The following is a 6,936-nucleotide window of genomic DNA, read 5'->3' on the forward strand; positions in this document are numbered from 1 at the left end:
GGAGGCTGAGGCAGGAGAATGGCGTGAACCCGGGAGGCGGAGCTTGCAGTGAGCTGAGATCCAGCCACTGCACTCCAGCCTGGGTGACAGAGCGAGACTCCGTCTCAAAAAAAAAATAAAAAAAAAAAATAAAATCAAAAACTAAAATGTTTAATATTTTTACTTTTTACAGTGAATAAGAATAATGTTACTTATCATTTAAATTTTAATTCAAATCTTCCTTAAATGATTTTGAATGTGTAATGAACCAAACTGCATCTATTAACCTTTATAAAAGAGAACAGGAATGTACTAGTTTAATATTATTAACCGTTATTTACCACAGTCTACATTTAGAAAAAATAATGCTGTAATGTCATTGTGTAAATTTATACTTAATTACCAATAGTTAATTACCGGTTCATATTTAATTACCAAAGTAGTTGGCCATTTTTCATATTTTGGTTAAATTAAATTACATCATAATTCATTTTACTTTATTTCATTCTAATATGTATAATCTTAGGATTTTATATTTAACTTTAATTGATGATATGAAAAGAATGTTGGAAATCTATTTTGATATTGACATTTCAATAAAATGTTATTTTAACATAAAATTTTAGTATTTAAATGCTAGAGATTCATTTAAAATAGAGTCAAGTACATTCACAAATATTGAAGAACAAAAAGGACAAATATGTGGATCAGATAGCTTCTGACAACAGATTGCCAAAAATATTCTCATCTGTCTATTAGATGTTCTCACCTAGAGTTTATTCAGCTGAAACACTGAATTTAAATGTGCTTCTAGTCAAAATTTCAAGATATAGTCACTGAACTTCCAGAAAATTCTCAATGGACATAATTCCATATCTTAAAATGTAGCCACAACTAAATCACTACCACCATCACAAACCATTTTTGATAGTCAGGTGTTCAATTTTGCCTCTGAACTTTGGAATGTGCACTGGAAAGCACAAAAGCTCCTGGCCAGGTTTCTCAATGCATTTTCCCTAGACAGCTGTCTTGTTGAACTGACTGATCCAGTGTGACCTGCTTATGTTACTGTCTTTCACACCCTGCCACTGCGTTCTAACTTGTATTATTGTTTCATTGGCTTTATTTACTCATTCTGAATCCTCTTTTTTAGTTAGCCTCCTAGCAACACAATCAGCTTCCCTGTCTTCATGCCCTTGGATCACATGGATCAAAGAAGAAACCCTACCTCATACTGTCTCACCTCCACAGAATCCTTCTTCCAACCTTCCTATCCTTTCTACTTCCCATTGATAGAGAGAAACTTGTAGACTCTTCTCATCAGTAAAAGATAAAAAAATTTATTTGTTCATATAATTCCAGACAGCAAAAGAGTCTCCACATTCCATTCTTTATTCCATTTCTCAAAGTGTAAATGCTTAATTTTTTAACTACACACACACAAAGAATTATTGCTATTTTTGTCTTCACTGAAATAGTTGTCAAGGTATAGTCCAAGAAGCTATGAAGGTCACCAGGTATCTTTCAGGGAGTCCATAAAGTAAAAATAATTTTAAAACTATTGCTAAGAAATTATTATCTTTTCCACTGTCATTCGTTTATGAATGCAGAGTTAAGTTTTCTAGATGCTAATGATGTGATGATATCATTCTAATAGCTTAACAAAATGTGGACTTGTGCATTCGTTTTTAAATTTTCTAATTTTAATTAAATATGAAATATGTATGTGTGTGTGTATATATGCATAATATATCTCTAACAGAAGTTATTGGGTCTATCACTGCATTTATGTGTCTAAGAGGGTTAAAGATAAAATAATTGAGAACAGATTCTTCACTACATATGTGTTGCTAGTGAGTTTTACAGAATTTACAAGTTTTGCTTTATTCTCTACACCAGTTTAGGTGTCAGGAATGATGTATGTAGTAATTTGTAGAGGAGTAGACCAAACGTTGATGAGCTGACAGGTATTAGATATGTGCTATCTTTTGAAAGGTGCTGTATCGCATCTGATTAATTTCGCCTTTCTGCTTTAGAAGGTTATATGTCTTTAAGTATAGGAATAAAAACATTGATGTAATAAGAACCTTAAGTCTTTGTGCCCTGAGGGTGCCATAGCAGAAATGAAAATTAGATTTTAAAAATAATTCAGAAAAATCTGAGTCCATAATCAGCAGTGCCAGAGTGTTGAAGTTTAATGCTGGGTTATGTGAACCAAGACATAGTATATATTAGTTTTCATGCTTTCAATCAAAATCAGAGGTATATTATTTACTGCAATAATTCTCTGTGAATATAGCAAAGTGTGGGTGGTACTCAAAGTCAATTTAATTTATTGTGGAACAATACCCTCCCCTGATGCCTTCAGCAGATGCCCTCTTAGCATGGACTCTATTTCCCTCTCTAGGTAATGGCATGAGAGACAAACTACTTGTTATAGTAAATTAAATGCTTCCCACCTCTGTATCTCAGGTTTTCAAGAACTTAACTCTTATATCTATGCACTGCTTATTTTGCTGAGAACTCTTTTAAACTTTGAACTTAAGGGAGTGGAGTTGAAATCTGTCCATTAATATTTTCCATACTGATATATTCAATCTTGAGGTTTTTTTAGAGTGATGTGGACATTGGCTTACCACATAGTCAGAACATTAGTAATGTGAATTTGGATTATTAACTTAGTATTACTCATGACTAAGTAAAAAAAATTAATGGGAAACATAGTCTTACTTCTTTGAGGTATAGACCCCTTGGTGACTGATTCCAATTAATATATTTCTTCTCTATTTTACAAGTTATTAGTATTTATTAAACTATAAAGATTTAAGCTTTGTTTTATTATTTTGAAATTATTTATTTTATAGATTTATGGATTTTATAAAATCTTACTTTAAAATTTGGTGATAAGCATATGAATAAACTATAGTTTGACTAGTGCATGTAGATAGTTAGTTTGAAAAACTAGATATCCTTTATTTCTTCATAGACCGTGAGCCAGTAAACTATTGCTTGTGAGTCAAATGTGAGTCCTGTGATTCCTCTACCAATTTGAGTATGAGCTATGAATGTTTCTTATATTTTTAAATGGCTAAACAAAATTTTTTAAAAATAATATTTTGTCATGTTTTAAACTTATGCACAATTCAAGTTTCACTGCCCATAAATAAAGTTTCATAGGAACAAGCTTATCCTATTCCACTACGTATTATTTGTGACTGTTCTCAAGCTACAACAGCTGAGTAGTTTCAGCAGTAATCAGGACATGTCTTTAAACCTTTCACCCCAAGTTTTCTCATCCACAGGTCTTAATTTTCATCCAGACCGCCTTCAGCCCACTTCTACTGACCACAAGCTTTTGGATCCTGCCCTTGGTCTCTGAGCACAGCAGAATACAGGAGAATCCCTTCCTGCTGGAGACATGATGCCTTATCTTCCCTCCCAAAGGGCCATCTCTGCTTCAATTCCACTGCCAGCCACATCCTTGCTACTGCCCTCTTACTACTTCCTATTCTAGTCAAACTGTATCAGTTTTTAATTTATTTCACTCAGTTATTCTTAATACAGTTTAAATATAGACAATACAAAATATAGATATTTATTTTATTTATTATTATACATGCATATTCATGTGTATCTTTGATACTGCTACTTGGTCCACACAGGTGGATAAGGTACTATATTTACCATCTGACCCTTTATAGAAAAAGTTAGCTTACCCCTCATCTAAACTATGAAGACAGAAACATCTGTTTTGTTCCCTATTGTAGTCCCACAACAGGTGCAAATGTGTCCTAAGTGAATATCATTAAGTGAATAAATGATGGAAAAACTGTATTTTCCTGTATTGTCTAACAACCAGATATGTTCTTATTCTTTATCTGTCACCTATTTGTCCTAATTTCAACTAACTTATCTTTTCCATGAATCATTCTCAACTAACTTCAACTGGGACTGATTTCATGAACAGACTTCAATCATTTTGTTTAACATTTCTTTGCTATTCAGTTACAAATTTTGTTTTTAAAGATGAAATATAATTTTGTGAATAATAAATTATTATACTATTTGTTGCTTGTTAGCAGGTGACTAGATGCTATATCCCTTGAGAACTAAGGTTCTCTGCAATTACTTGCATTTTCTACAGCATCTTATGAATTATTATTGATATTAATGTTCACAACATGTTTGTGGAATTCAGTGACTGAATAAATGAACTGTCTTCACAAGCAAAAAACTAAACTTCAGCAAAGCAAAATACTCATCAAAATTCAAAGGTGTGTTTTAATTGACCTGGAGTTCAATGACACTCAGGAAAAGTAAGAATATGCTGTAGTAGTTCCACTAAAAATTAAATAAGTACATTAATTACTAATGTATGTTACAATAAATATGCTTAAAAAATAAAGCCTTCAGCAAATAGAAGATGGCCAGCTAATGCAGCCAGGTAGAACAGCTCTCACTGAGGGACTGAGATGACTGTCATGCTTCTAACAGATCTTCAGAGGGAAGATGCTAAGTGGGTATGGAGGGAAGGCACAGAAGCTGGACTGAAGGGGAATAAAGCTGGGAACTCTGTATGGTGCTATGGCACACAGGGGCTCGTTTCTGGACCACAATTGCTCCAGGGGAATGGGTGGGTTAAATTGGCAAGCAGCAACCTTGTCTTGCCATGGGCCTCTGGAGCCCCGGCAGGAGGATACCTCCTCAAGCAACATGAAAATTCAAGTTGGCAGAAAGAGCTGCTTAGAGAAGGGGGAGGAGCAGCAAGCCAGCTAATGTGAAGCCCAGAAGGTTTGGTGCAGTGCATATCGGTTAGATGCACATCTGAAGTGAAGTATGGACAGGGATGGCCATTTCTCTAGACTTGACTTGCTGCCATAGGAGACTTTAGCCCTAGGGGAACTGTCAAACTAATTTCTGCAGGGTGATTTTGCCCATCAGATGGGGCTGGTCTGATCCGAATAACCCTTGGTCTGCTGGCCTCTCCTGGGGCCTCAGCTTGGGCATGCCTGTTTGCAAGGAAGTCCTGGGTGCCCTAGAGACCCACACTGTGGCTTTTGCAATTGCTGACTGTACCTAACTAATGGAGAGCTCCAGTGAGGTGGCCCCTATGGCCACACACAAGCCCACCTACTCCCTCCCCATACTGCAGCTTCTTCTGGGCCCACCCTGAGTGATCTCTCCTGCTTGAGGGGCACAGAGGAGACATCCAGACCTGTGCTTGCCAGCATCTTGACCCCAAACCAACCCCACCTCAAGTGCAACCATGCATGCAGTCTCCAGTAGGGGCCCACTGAACCCCCAGCTGTGTTGCTTGTGCCACTGTGGTGCAAGTCTGCAGGACACAGGCACCCCAGTACCTGCTAACAATCTGCCACAACTGACACACCTCAACTCCACCAGCACAGTAAATTCCAAACCCTGAGGAGCCAGAGAGAAAAGTTGGGGCACAGTAAGTGTCCTTCAGAGTTAGAGCACACAGTACAGGAACTGGTTGCTTAGTGTTGGCATCCTGAAGTGTTCTAGAAATGAAGCCAGTCTGCTGAAACCACATTATACCATAATCAATCCCTCACAGTCATCAAATAGGATAAAACATTTTTAAAAATTCAAATGTCAGCAAACTAAAAGATTGAAGGTAGATAAACCCATGAAGATGAGAATCAGCACAACAACCTTGAAAAACTTTAAAAGCCAGAATACCTTCTATTTTCCCAATGATTTCATCACCTCTCCAGCAATCATCTTTCCAGCAAGGGTTCTGAACCAGGCTGAGGTGAGTGAAATGACAGAAAAAGAATTCAGAATGTGGATAGGAACAAAGATCACTGAGCTACATCTGAAATCCAATGCAAGGAAGCTAAAAATATTCATAAAACAATGTGGGAGCTGACAGGCAAAACAGCCAGTAGAGAAAATAATGTAGCCATCCCAATAGAGCTGAAAAACACATTACAAGAATTACATAATGTAATCACAAGTATTAATAGCAAAATAAACCAAGAGGAAGAAAGAATCTCAGAGCTTGCAGACTGGCTTTCTGAAATAAGACAGTTTCTCAAGAACAGAGAAAAAAGAATAAAGATGAATTAAGAAAATATCTGAGAAATAGAGGTTTATGTAAAGAGATCAAATCTATGACTCATTAGAGTCCCTGAAAAGGGTGGGGAGAATGGAACCAACTTGGAAACCATATTTCAGTACATCATCCATGAGAACTTTCCCCAACCTAGCTAGAGAGGCAAACATTCAAATTCAGGAATTGTAGACAACTCCAGTAATATGCTTCACAAGAAGATCATCTCCAAAACACATAATCATATTTTTCAAGGTCAAAATGAAAGAAAAAAATGTTAAAGACAGCTAGAGAGAAAGGTCAGGTCACTTACAAAAGAAAGTCCATTAGACTAACAGTGAACCTCTCAGCAGAAACCCTTCAAACCAGAAGAGATTTGGGGACAATAGTCTACATTCTTAAAGAAAAGAAATTCCAACTCAGAATTTTATATCCAGCCAAACTAAGCTTCATAAGCAGAGGAAAAATAAAATTATTTTCAGACAAACAAAGGCTGAGGGAATTCATTACCACCAGACTTCCCTTAAAAGAGCTCCTGAAGGAAGTGCTAAATATGGAAAGAAAAAATTGTTATCAGCCACTGCAAAAACACACTGATTTACATAGACAAGTGACCTTAAAAGACTTCCTTAAAAGAGCTCCTGAAGGAAGCGCTAAATATGGAAAGGAAAAATTGTTATCAGCCACTGCAAAAACACACTGATTTACATAGATAAGTGACACTATAAAGCACCCATATAAGCAAATCTGCAAAATAACCAGCTAAGATCATGATGACAGGGTCAAATCTAGGCATAACAATACTAACCTTTAATATAAATGTGCTAAATGTCCCAATTAAAATACACAGAGTGACAAACTGGATAAAGAACCAAGACCCA

General features: G+C 36.2%; 1 long non-coding RNA gene across 1 annotated transcript in view; it reads left to right on the forward strand.

Annotated features, from left to right (window-relative positions):
• The window catches only part of LOC108512396 (uncharacterized), a 29,166-nt gene extending 25,354 nt beyond the window's left edge, over positions 1–3,812 (forward strand). The window contains exon 2 of the long non-coding RNA XR_001880590.1: positions 3,282–3,812. This is a non-coding gene — a long non-coding RNA (uncharacterized LOC108512396). The remainder of the gene's footprint in view (positions 1–3,281) is intronic.
• Positions 3,813–6,936: the final 3,124 nt, after the last annotated feature.

The sequence above is a fragment of the Rhinopithecus bieti genome, unplaced genomic scaffold (assembly GCF_001698545.2).
Source record: "Rhinopithecus bieti isolate Rb0 unplaced genomic scaffold, ASM169854v2 scaffold_28121, whole genome shotgun sequence".
Classification (NCBI taxonomy): domain Eukaryota; kingdom Metazoa; phylum Chordata; class Mammalia; order Primates; family Cercopithecidae; genus Rhinopithecus; species Rhinopithecus bieti.